This window comes from Gopherus evgoodei, chromosome 12 (assembly GCF_007399415.2).
Source record: "Gopherus evgoodei ecotype Sinaloan lineage chromosome 12, rGopEvg1_v1.p, whole genome shotgun sequence".
NCBI classification, from domain to species: Eukaryota; Metazoa; Chordata; order Testudines; family Testudinidae; genus Gopherus; species Gopherus evgoodei.
The window spans coordinates 4,218,117-4,231,154 of NC_044333.1; the positions used below are offsets into that span (position 1 = coordinate 4,218,117).

General features: G+C 50.2%; 1 protein-coding gene across 5 annotated transcripts in view; it reads right to left on the reverse strand.

The window, feature by feature from the left end:
* ST3GAL2 (ST3 beta-galactoside alpha-2,3-sialyltransferase 2) overlaps positions 1-13,038 on the reverse strand; it is a 60,379-nt gene that overhangs the window by 28,823 nt on the left and 18,518 nt on the right. Inside the window, exon 1 of one of the 5 annotated variants that reach the window (XM_030582214.1) lies at positions 3,720-3,940. The exons of the other annotated variants lie outside the window; for them this stretch is intronic. The gene's annotated coding sequence lies outside the window, so the exon portion shown is untranslated. Of the gene's footprint in view, positions 1-3,719; positions 3,941-13,038 lie in introns of those variants that run through there. 5 annotated transcript variants of the gene reach the window in all.

The following is a 13,038-nucleotide window of genomic DNA, read 5'->3' on the forward strand; positions in this document are numbered from 1 at the left end:
GGGCCCTTGCTCTCTCTCTGTGGTCTGCACATCACTTCACCAGCCAACTCCCAGCCTCATCTTAGGGGCTGGAATAGCAGCTGTGGCCCCTCCAAACAGGGCTCCAGACCCAGGGGGCGCCAGAAACACAGACCCTGGAGTCCTGTCTACACCACCCCTCTGTGCATCAGTCTACCCAGAGCTGGCACAGAGGAGCTCTGCTCCTCCCAGCCACCCTGCCCACCCACCTCTGGGCAGGGCTGGAGCAGCACACGGAGCTTGGAACGGGTGAGCACCGCACCAGGAGCAGGACTTCCCGAAGAGAAGGTATTATCTGTGATTCCCCATCAGATGTGGGCTGCTCTCTTTACGGGGGTCCCTGGCAAGTTTCCAAGAACTCCCCTCTAGCTCTCCTGTACAAGGCAAGAGGAGGGAGTCACCTCGGAAACCAGCCAGCACCGTCCATGCTGCAGGTATTGGCACCAACTCTTGCCATGGCCAGGATGTTTCTTCCACAGCCCCTGCCCCGTGACCTAGCTCCTGCTCTGGGGACATGCCGCTTGTAACAAGGTAAATACAAATGAAAAGGGAGGATGTGCCAGCACCCCGGCTGAGTTACAAGCAAATACTAGAGCAGAGCTCCTTAGAAAGCCAGAAATAATATTTCCCCATTTCCTCTTCCCATCGCAGCCCCCAAGTGTGAGGTGACCAGGATGTGGGCACATCGGCCAGATGCTTCCCACCACCTCTCCTCAGCCACGGGATGGCACTGGCGCGAGGGAAGGTGCTTTGCCTCAACGGCACTTTCAGCCCAGACGAATGCTGACCCTTCTCTGGCATGCGGAGCCCCAGAGCAGGAGGGCTGGCCCAGAACGAGAGGGCAGAGCGCTTTGTGCGGCTTTGCAAGGCCACCTTGGCCCCAATTGAGATTTTGTAAGAAACACACCAATAAAAAGCTCCAGATGGACAGAAATCCTCAAATGAGATGATTTAAAGAGCGATTCCAAAGGAAAAACATCCCGTGGCAGCGAGTGAGCCAAATATCACAGCACTGTGCTAGTGCATGAGATCTGGAAGGGGGGGCGAGAGGACTAATTCATTCTCCCCCACCCCCCCCATCACCCAAGCTGAAGAAGAGGCAGAGAGAGAAGGCAGCACAAATAGCCAAGGAATCAGTGTCTTAAAAAGGGACATGGCCCTGCTAAGAATCTGATCATTTAAAGCCCAATCCTTGAAGCATTTCCTGAGGCACACAGCTGTTCCAAACAGGCGCAATTGCATTGTGAGGCCATTATCTCTGGAAAGCCTTTATAAATCACAGCCTGTGATAATCTCCTGGGAGCAGCTCAGCCCCTCCGCTCCTATCAGGCCATCTTTCTTGCAAGATTCATAGGGGCCCTTTGCAAGGTGGCAGAGAGTTGCTCTCACCAAAACACGGCAGCGGACAGTTTGCGATAACCTATGCCAAGCTGATAGTGTCCATGCAGCGTCCGTACATATAGGAGACCAGGGAAGGGAGAGCGGCTTTGACAGCTTGTGCTATTCAGATCAGAGGCCTGGTTGCAGGCCAGGACGCTGGGTAGAGTCTCTTTGTGCCGCTGATCTTCGGAAATTTAAACAAGAGACAAGGTCATTTCCCGATTGGATTGTCAACAAGCTGTTGCAACACCCTCCCAGTGCTGGGCAAGCGTGACTGCTTGCCAGGCTGCCTCCAGCTAAAGCCAGGGCTTGTTCAGTCTGCAAGGGTCTCTTCTCTCCTCCAGCCCACAATAGCCCAGAGAGTAACAGAGCTGCAGGGGGCATCAGACTCCGGTTGCCTTTCACACTTCCCCAGCAAAGCTCCAGCCTGCAGGCTGGGGCTGTGTCCCATAGGACCTATGGAATCACAGCTAGAGTTTTGTTAGAGCACTTGAGAAATTAAGACATTTACACAAAAATAAATGTGACCTGATGCAAGGTCCTGACCCACTCTGTGGCTGAGTAGAATCCCCTGCCATGTGCCCTCTGAGTATGGGGATTGTCAGGGTGAATGCATTTCCCCAGCAGTCACAGTAGGTCACTTCCAGGCCTAAACACTGGTATCGTGTCACCGTGCACCAGCTCTAGTGCTCCACTCCAGAGGTGGTTGCATTTCAGTCCTGGAGAAGGAACTGCTGCATCTCTGTGGTTTATAAAGTGCTCTGGAGCTGGATTTCTCAACCAGGTTTATTAAAAACAGAGATTAGGAACCAGTTATTCCTCCCAAATTCATTTAATCTCGCTGATGGATCTTACCAGTGCTCTGACACTAGACATCGGACTCTGTTTAATCCCTTTGCTAGAGGGCTAGGAACTTGCTAGGCAGAACAAGCCATCAGTACCCTCTGGTGAAATCTGCTCGCCAAGGAGAACCACCCCGCAGAGCGCTGGCCACCCACAAGAGAGTCGCAGGGTGATTGCATGCACCTGACCCCATTGTTTGGCTGAAGCCCCCTCTCAGTCACAGGCGTGGAGGGGCAGCTGCAATGGGCACCTTCTTGAGACCCTTCTCCGGTGCAAAGGAGCTAAAGCCATATGGCCCCATGTGACGAACTGGGAAAGTTCTTAATGTTTTCTCTGAATACTGTATTGGTGCCTCAGTGTCCCCATGGCAGTTTTTAAGTATCTGGCAGAGCAAAGGGCCAGTGCACCTAAATGCCTGACACTCTGTCTCCTAGCAACTGATGGCTGGGCCCCTGCCCTGCAAAGGTGCCAGCTGAAGGTGTTGGAGACAAAGGGATCAGGTGATCTCCTGGCCCAGGAAAGGGGCTGAGGAGAGAGAAGGGGCTGGGAGGGGTTGTTAGTCTGGAGCTGGCTGGGGTCAAGGGTGGAGGGTAGACCTGGGGGTCTGGCTCACTGCCCCCCAGAATGGACCCAGCCGAGGGGTCCGGTTCGCTGTATCTACAAGCTCTGTTTTAGACCCTGTTCCTGTCATCGAATAAACCTCTGTTTTACTGGCTGGCTGAGAGTCACGTCTGACTGCAAAGTGGGGGTGCAGAACCCGGTGGCTTCCCCAGGACCCCGCTGGGGTGGACTCGCTGTGGGAAGCACACGGAGGGGCAGAGGATGCTGAATGCTCCAAGGAGAGACCCAGGAGGTGAAGACGTGTGAGCTTCCTGCCCTGAACAAGTCTGCTCCAAGGGAAAGGAGGCTCCCCAAAGTCCTGACTCCGTGACACCGCATCTCTTGTTGAGCGAATCATTTGGTGCAGGGGATAGTGACGAAGGGACAGAAATGCTGCAGCCCCCATTTTCCAACTACAAGCCTAGCACTGAAGCCTTGACCTCCCCCACAGGCCAAGCTCAGCAGCAGTCCTGTTCAAAACAGAGGCAGGGCCGAGTCAGCTGCCCCTTCCCCACATGCTTCCTGGCCTGTTGTCCCACAGCTAGAAGTACAAGAACATCAGAGATCTCTTCCACGAGATGCCTTCAAGAACATGTGCTACAAAGCCAGCAGCCTCCTGGCTGTGGTCTGGTATCCAGCACCTGGCCCCCAAAAAGGAGCAGAGTCTTAGTTTCTCAGAGTCCATCCAGTTCTGGGGCAGGACATAGGGTGCCTATGGACATCAACGCAAGCTACTTGCCAGGAATCACACATGGGCACTGGCAGTCGGCTTCTTTACCACACTCAGAACCTGGTGGATACTTAGCATCTCCGAAGCATTAGACAAGGGGAAAGGGGCCCATTGCCTTAAAAACAGGAAGGAGACCACCTGCGCTCACCTCCGATCAGGTTCCAACAACAGCTCTTGGGCATCTGTAGTCTCTGTGCCAGAGATCCAGCCGTACACTGAACCTGTTGGGTGGGGATCATAGTCCTAACTCTTCTCACACATCCACTCCCTGAAGCAGTGACTATCCGGTCAGAAGGCTGGCTTGGATCCAGGCTGCCCAAATTAGATTCCTTGGACATTCTTTAGATGCCCCACATGAGATCAAACGAGGCAATGTCCCATTATCCATAATCCCCTCCGCCTGCCCCCCCCCCCCGCCAGCACTCATCTTCAGCTCTAATGATCTCCTCTGCTCCTGGCACAAAGGCTTATGCTAATACCGCTGATCCGATCAGCTTTTATTTCTGCAGAACAGCTGAAATCTGCCTCCCTCGCTCCCTCCCCGGCAGGCCTGTAAGTTCCTGGAATATGCTCATGCAGCCCTAATCAGCATTTATTTTACTCACATTAAAAATGATTTATGAATACCAGAGAAAGCCACAGAAGCCATGTAGGCGGCCAAGCCAGGGTGGGGCTCAGCCACCGCTTCATGCTCAAAACATTCCCACCCTCTGCCAGGCAGAGCCCACGGCACTGGCCCAGGGGTTCAAAGGGAACAGACTGGATGGAGATAGAACTTCCTGTTAGTCCTATGGCCATTGACTGCGGCCAGGACAGCTGGAGCTCTGCAGCTCCTCCTCAGCATGCAGTCCCCACTTCCCTGCCAGGATGGGTTAAAGAGGAGATGAAGACTGTCCTCATCCCACTGCAGAGGGGACCGACATCCCCAAACGGGGGCCAACTTGCAAGGGACACTGGAGGACATCGTCAGAGAGAAGCACGGGCTGGAGGCTGCACGTGGAAGGAGTTTGGATTCAAGGAAAGGGACAAGTGGTGATATGGAGGGCAGGATCTGAACTCCCCGCTCGAGGGAATTATTGGTCTAGCATCTTAGGAATTAGCCATAATGTTCCAATGGAATCAGGACGAATTTAAGGAAATTGCTGCAATACAAAAAACAGATTCAACCCTTCTCCTGAATTCAGATTACACTAACCACCACCCACCCACCCACATGCACCCCATTAAAAAAAAAGTGAAGCCACAAAGAAAAATTCTGTAGAAGATTTGATCTCTACAGAAAATTAACTTCACACAAATTCTTTTCTTATTTTTACCTGGGCGACTGCCAAGAGGAAAAAAATGCTTGTATAATCCTAAATGTTACAGCTCCATAATCAATGAGCTCTGTTTTGAGCAGATGAGGCAAAAGGTTTCTGGGCCAAGATGGGCGATAGCCGTGAGATATGGAGGGACAGGAAAAGAGATGGCCTAATAAGTAACGTGGCAAATTGTCAACCTGGTCAAACCCACGTGGCTCTCAAAGCCAGCACTGCGTCTTTCAAAATAAACCCACTTCATTGTTTGAGGACAGAGAGCAATGAAGGTTCTGCCCTGGCTTATTCTTCAGAATTCAAGTATTTCTCAAATCTAGGGAAGGTCTTTAAGCAAGGGAGACATTTGTTGCCTTAACATCTGCCATTTCCAGTGGCTTAGAAATATTTTCAGCTCTAAGCCGAATTAGACTTTCCACTTTCTTAAAAGTCTTGACCAAAGTCTAATCCCAAAATACTCCAAGAACGCAGAGCTCAAAGGGGGCCAGGGGACCTTAAGGGTTAGACTTAGGCTGTTCCTCCACCCATAGCCTTGATAGCGGATATAAATTCATAGCCAAGAATCGAGAGGCACAATGCTCTGGTTGAAACAGAATGTTCATCCGCCCCTGCTCTACACACAGCAGCCAGGGCATGGTTCGGGTTACAGCAGTCGCAAGTTTTGCACGGCCTCTAATGACCCAAGATCATTTCAGCCCCAAATTTCCACACCATGGGGCACAAACATGAACCCTGAACCCTCTGTATTTGTGTTGCTCTCCATCAAATTACTGCCATGCACATAACAAAACCGAAACCTGCCTGCATGGAAGGCTCACCCCTTAGTCTCCTGTATATGTCTAACCCATTCACCCATATATGTAAAAGCAAAATACCCAGATAAGGAAAAGGATGTGACCCATTCAATACAATTATCATCAACTGTTTAACAAACTTTGCTCTACAGCGGAAGGTAATTATTTTAGTATTACAATGGTATTTTAGTCACATGCTCCTGCTGACAGAAAGTGCTAAAGTCATTTAATAGATGCTTCGGACCCAAGTGTGAGGCACCGCAGTCATGTGCAGACTAGAGGACTGACACTGCCGGAATCAATTTTAGGGACAAAAATCTTGTTCCTCCTCTAATAGCGCAACGACCTCATTGATAGAAAATTAAAAAAAGGAGGGAGAGAGGACCAGTAAACACCCCTGATGTGTGTCTTTTGTAACAAGAACAGGGTCACTTACCTGACCCTTCCCTCCTAGCCTAACCTGGGCCATGGTTTGGCCATGAAAGGGTCTCCAAACGGTCTACTCCATCCCTTGTGAGTTTCCCCCAGAGATGACCTGTGTCAACAGCATCAAAAGCTGATTTCAAAGATCAATGAAGTTTATCCCCCTTGGGGGACCAATGTTTATAGGCCAAATGTGAGAGCAGGAAACGATTATCTATAGCTGAGTGGCGATTCTTAAAGCTGGCTTGTTCCGCAGCAAAAAAGGTTTCCACTTTCAACCCAGTGCTCGGATCTCCCGGAGGGGGGATCTGGAATAGATTTTAAAGACCACTTCTATCATCCTATTAGTCTTTTAATTATCCGGGGAATTTCTATCACCTTCTTTCGTAGAGGGACATTACCCACAAAAGAGGCATGCAGGGGAAATCTGTTATTTATAACAAATAATTTTGCTAGCCCATCAGTATCCTTATAGACTTTATCGATATGGAGACGTGCAGCTATTCCAGAAGAGCATGATGGGGAAAGTCCATCGACAGACCATGTGATGGAATTGGCATCATAAAGAACAGAGCAGAAAAAAAAAAACTCCTCGTTCCCAACAACGTTTAGGGATAAGAACTTCAATATTTACATTAATCTTCCCCACACCTTCAACATCCACAATACTAAAAAGATAATTTCTCAGCAGAGCAAGTTCAAATCCCTTCCAACAGGCCCTTTGATGATCAAACTTTTTTCTATTTAAACCATTTCTTTATCATTCTTTCTAAAAATAACCAATTTCCTAATGGAATCTGGTAAGCCCCTTTCTCTAATAGACATTGCAATAATCTCAGGGTTTCTTCTAACCAGCGCAATACAGATCACACCAGATTATTTTATCTTGGATGGGAAGAGAATCTCTTTGCTTAGTAGCCAAATCATATCTTAAACAAAAAACGCCCCACCAATCAGTAAATGGTAGATGGGTGTATCATGCATCTTTAAGTTCCAGTAACTGGCTCTTCAAGAGTAATAGGATATTAGAAACTAGAAAATGTGCACCTAAGTCAAGAATGGAACACGCTTTGTCCCCCCAACCCACGTAGAAAGGGGACAACTGAACGACAGATCAACCCAAGGAGCTGGGAATCACTACCCAGTTTAGAAGCCACTGCGCAATTAGAGAAACAGGACCAGCTGAAAAATCAGAACTACAATAACCTACTGAACTGCTGCCTCTAACTAAGATAAACGCAAAATGGCCCTGAGCAGCACTGCATCCTCTGCTGTTCAACACCTCCAAGCAAAAGCTATTTAGGATTACTGAAAATTTGCAACCCAAGCTGCAGAACTGGAATTAATTTGCAAATTAGATACCATCAGATTAGGCCTGAATAAAGACTGGGAGTGGTTGGGTCATTACAAAACCTAAACTTTATTTCTTCAATACTAATTTCTCCCTACTGTTGCTCACACCTTCTTGTCAACTGTCTGTAATGGGCCACTCTCTTACCACTTCAAAAAAGTTATTTTTCCTCCCATTACACACATTGAAGCTATTTCCCCCATGTTAAGTATCTTGTCAAACTGTCTTAAATGGGCTCTCTTAATCATCACTACAAAAGTGGTTTTTTCCCCCCCTCCGGCTGACAACAGTTCATCTTAATTAGCCTCTTAGAGTTGGTTGGGCAACTCCCATCTTTCCATGTTTTTTTTGTGTGTGTGTGTGTGTGTGTGTGTGTGTGTGTGTGTGTGTGTGTGTGTGTGTGTGTGTGTGTGTGTGTGTGTGTGTGTGTGTGTAAAAAACTCCCATCTTTCCATGTGTGTATATCTCTCTCTCCTCACTATATGTTCCATTCTATGCATCCAATGAAGTGCCCACGAAAGCTCACGCTCAAATAAATTTGTTAGTCTAAGGTGCCACAAGTACTTCTGTTATTTTTCCTCCCTTGGTATCCTGCTGTTAATTGATTTCTCTCATTAGACTGACCTAACAGTTGGTAAACCAACCCCCATCCTTTCATGTATTTATACCTGCTTCCGTATTTTTTACTTCATGCATCCGACGAAGTGGGTTCCAGCCCACAAATGCTTATGCCCAAATAAATGTGTTAGTCTCTAAGGTGCAACAAGGACTCTCTGTTTTTTGGGGGAAGATTAAGAATTTCTCCATTCCCAGTCGAGCATTAAAGTCTCTCAGAAGAACAACATTAGCTAATGGGTAGTTTTCCATAACCGAGTCCAGCTCTGCCCAGAGGGACTCATTATAAAAGGATACCCCAAGAGGAAGACAAGTAAACATTCAGGCTTCTTAGAACAACTTTATCTGGAACAATAAAATGAAAGGCTTGGCAACAGGAGTTACCCAGTGTTAATGGATTCAAAGTCTGAGAGATAAAGTCCCTTTCTTGGCTAGCTAAGTTTCCTGGAGGAAAATTAAATCAAACTGGGATATATAACTCCTACCTTCCAAATACTGAGATGTGCTTATCTCAGGAGACCATCTTGAGAAGAGAGTCTTTACACATCCTTGATGAGACCCATGTGGTCATTCCATCTCAGGCCTCCGTTGAGAGATTGTCTTGGCACAGAGCTCCATGGGCTTTATAATTAATGAGGTCTCTTTTCCCCAGGATTATAATGGTTAGCCCTATGGGACTGAGAGACTTGACTTCACGTGCACAACAAGGTATAGGCCAACATCCAAACTGTTCTTCTGAGGAGCAGAAATTCTCCCCGACTGAATGTTTTTAGACCGTTTCTCTTTACCCATTTCTACTGGGTAATCTCTGCATCTAAAAAAAGCTCTTGTACCCCAGATTTTCATAATAGTCCACCAGTCCTTAAATTCCACCTCCACTCCCTTGAAGTCCTACATTAGAAAGCTTCTGTACCTGTTGAATTTGATTTCTCAGGAGAGACTACACCACCGCTCAGTCTAAGGCTACGTCTACACTACAAGCTCGGAGTGCAATGCCCGTGCTCGTGTACGCACTAGCTCAGTGAGAGATAATGGGAGTGTAAGGGTCCAGTGCCGGGGCTCGTCCCTCTCAGGCGCGGCGGGGAGCCAGGGCGGCTTCCTACAGGCAGCAGTCCGTGTAGGCCGAACCTCTCAGCAGGGGCTGAGGGAATAGAGGGTCAGTAAACAAGGCAGAATCCCGGCCCTTCAGCAGGCTGAGCAAACACAAAGTCTATGAGCCCAGCCCTGGGGCAGGGCGGGGCAGTAAGCAGTTCAGGCTCAGGCCTGTCAGCAGGGCTGAGCAAACACAAAGTCTATGAGCCCAGCCCTGGGGCAGGGCGGGGCAGTAAGCAGTTCAGGCTCAGGCCTGTCAGCAGGGCTGAGCAAACACAAAGTCTATGAGCCCAGCCCTGGGGCAGGGCGGGGCAGTAAGCAGTTCAGGCTCAGACTCTTAGGCAGGGGCTGAGCAGCAGTTTAAACTGTAAGTCTATACAGCAGGCCTCCTTTGGCCAGGGAGAGGGGGAAGTCTGCCACCCTTGGAAGGGTGGCAGGAAGTCGCAGGCCCTCTCACTCCACTGCGTCCCAGCCCGGGGCCCTAGCAGCAGCAAGGGCTCGCCGCAGTCAGTGGGGAATCCTGGCCGCAACACACTGACATTGGTTCTGGGTCCCCTGGAGCCAGACTGGGGTCTGCTACCCCCGGGCCACTTCCAGTCTCCCCCCTCTAGGTACCTGTCCTCCGCTGGCGTTGTCCGGCGGGTCCCAGACCATGGGCTCCTCTGGATACTGGGAGGCGGGAAGCTCCAGCAGCTCCTCCGGATACCGGGCCTGAGGCAGGTCAGGCCAGCGCTTCTCCGGGTAGTGAGCGCGGGGCAGGCTGGGTCCGGCGGGAGCTCGGGCACCAGCATCTGTCCTCTCCGACAGCCTGCAGCCAGCCGAGTGCTGAGGCCGGGCTTTTATACTTCCTATCCCGCCCCCTGACTTCCAGAGGGCGGGGACAGGCGGCAGTGACTCCGCCCACCGAGGCACCTGCTCTGGCTCATCCCTCTCAGGTGCGGCGGGGAGCCAGGGCGCCTCCCTACAGGGAGTATAATAGCAGTGTAGCCACCATAGTACGGGTGGTGGCAGTGGTGGCACAGCTTAGCCTGCCAGATACAGATCCACCTGAAACTGGTGGGTATGGATCTGGCATGGCTTTGGCATTGCTTGTGCTACTGTTTATACTTACTATAGCTCTCACTGAGCTGGCGCGAACATGTGAATGTGAGCTTTTTCCAGTCCTAATATTGGCAATATATTAGAATTGGAAAAATTATATTAGGATTCGAAAATTACAGAGAAGGGCAACAAAAGTGATTAGGGATATGGAACGGCTTCCATATGAAGAGAGATTAAAAAGAGACTAGGGAGGGATATGATAGAGCTCTATCAAATCACGAACGATGCAGAGAAAAAGTGTCATTTACCCTTTATTTACCCATAACACAAGAACCAGGGGTCACCCAATGAAATATGCAACAGGTTTAAAACAAATAAAAAGAAGTAATTCACATAACGCACAGTCAACCTGTGGAACTCATTGCCATGGGATGTTGTGAAGGCCAAAAGTATAACTGGGTTCATGGAAGATAGCCAATGATTGATGTATTAGCCAAGACGGTCAGGGACACAACTCTGTGTTCTGGGTATCCCTAAATCTGACTGCCCGATGCTGGGACTGGATCTGGGGATGGAGCACTCAATCACCCTGTTCTGTTGATTTCCTCTGAAGCATCTCGCACCGGACACTATCAGAAAACAAGACACTGGGCTAGAGGGGCCATTGGCCACGCTTGGTCAGACCATTCTTGTGTTCAGGGAATCCCATCGCTAGCTCATAATATAAACGTAGCCTAATCCGTCTATCCATGTTCCAGTCAGGCCTGTGACTGATCCGTTTCCATTCATATAAGCCAGGGCTACACACCCCTTATTATTTTGGATTTCATTGGATTGAATCTGAAATATTTTCACTAAAACGAGGCTGGGAGGTTGGAATAATTCATGGAGGAGGACATCCTGCTGCTCTCTGATCTCAGAGGAGGACACGTACTGGTAAATCAGAGCTAGTAAGCTAAATCCCCCTCCAGGAGCCCTCTCTCACTAGGGAAGGAGTGGGAACTGGTGTACCAGGCCCTGCATAAGTTTCAGGAGATGTTTTCTATACCTCTGCTACAGCCCTCTCACCAAGGATTTGTGGGGTATGAAATCCATCAGCAGGGACTGACCAGCAGTGGCAGAACATACAGCTGGCTCCTGAGCAGTATCCAGAGGGACCACCTGGCCAGACCATCGGGCTTGACTGAACATGGGTCCCTCCCAGGGACAGACGAATCCACCCTGGGATCAGTCTCAATCTGGCTGGAAACTGATGCCTGCTGGGTCTGTCTGGCTGAGTCTGCCCTCCTCCTCCCCTCAAGACCAGTCACTCACTCCCAAGGAGGCAGCAAGGACGGCACCCTGCAGGTTCTCGGGTTTGGCTCCCAGCCCTTTTCCCAGATCTGAAGGGGCCTGCTCTTTTATGCTGGAAGAGATGAACCTTGAATCTCAGCCCCAGCCCCTCACATCCTCTCCTGGGTCATCCCCAGGCTCTAGCCAAACAGTATCTGTGTCACAGGTGTCGGGAAGGGCTCTCTACTGAAGCATGAGAGGGAAATCAACAGGGCCAACTCCCGTGTTTTCACCTATTCCTCAGTGCCTTGGGCAGGGGCAGCAGAAGAGAGATCACCCAACGTGTCCATAGCAACTTGGCCGCAGAGCACTCTAAAATGCTATGCAGGGAGAGGCCATCCAGGGACACACAAGGCAGCCAGCTCGCAGCGGTGCAGAACTAGCAGGCGATGGAGGCAGCAGCCTCCAGGAACGCCAGGCAGTGCAAAGCCATTAGACCTCAGCCTCCAGGGCCTTTGATGCAATTGTGATGGGCCTAGGGGAGCTGGGCGACCCTCCTGCACTCAGCAGCACTCAGCCCAGCGTGCGGCATGTGGAAAGCGTCTTCCTTGGTGAGCATAAGGAATACTTTGGTCTGAGCTGGGAGAGAATTCAGATTGGGCAGGGAGGGAATGCCAAGCCACCAGCTGTCTGGGGCTGGCCTAGATATTACCCCTACCCTCTACTCTCCTGTTGAGTCCAGTAGCTCAGGGCCTGTGCAGGGATCTGTGCAGGGGAGGAAGGGAGACACAGCATGCGTACATCGGAAAGGGATGGGCTCTTCCATGTCACGGTAAGCCCAAAGGAAATTTCTCCATGGACCAAGCACAAGACAGAGAACCAGGAGTTTTCACGTTACCATGCCAGCTCTGCTACCAACTCCCTGGTGGCCTCAGGGGAGTCACTGCACCTTTGTGACTCAGTTTCCCCACCCTTCAGATGAGGATAAAAACACTCCCACCAGAAGCATTATGGCACTTGCTAGTTAACATTCTGGGAGGAGGAGTCTGCCAGAGTCAGCAAGGCAGTCATCCACATCTCTCCGTCAAACTCGCCTCCACCACCATGCCGGCAAAGCACGTAGCTACGGTGTGCGATGCGACCACGGCTTGTTACGTGTCACAGCCATCTCACCAGCACCTTGTGTTCCCCATCTGCCTGTTGGCTCCTTCTACTTCAGTCATAAACTCTTCGAGGCAGGGTCTGGGCACACTTCCCGCCCCCCTCAGAACACCTAGAACAACAGGGCTACTGCAATGCAAATAAATCTTTGACTTCTGCCCCTCAATCCATACCCACAATCCCCAGTGTGGTCATTGGGAAGCAAGGTGCATATTGGAGGGTAGATCTGGGCAACAGGGTCATAGGTGCTAGAGAAGCCATGTTCTTCCAGCAGCATAGACTTGCCCACGCTGCGTTGTGTAATGCTGGAGGGGTAGCAGCACCAGGGTAACTGAGCCCTGGTCTACATAGGGGGGGGGGGAGGTGGAAATCGATCTAAGTTGCGCAACTTCAGCGACATGAATA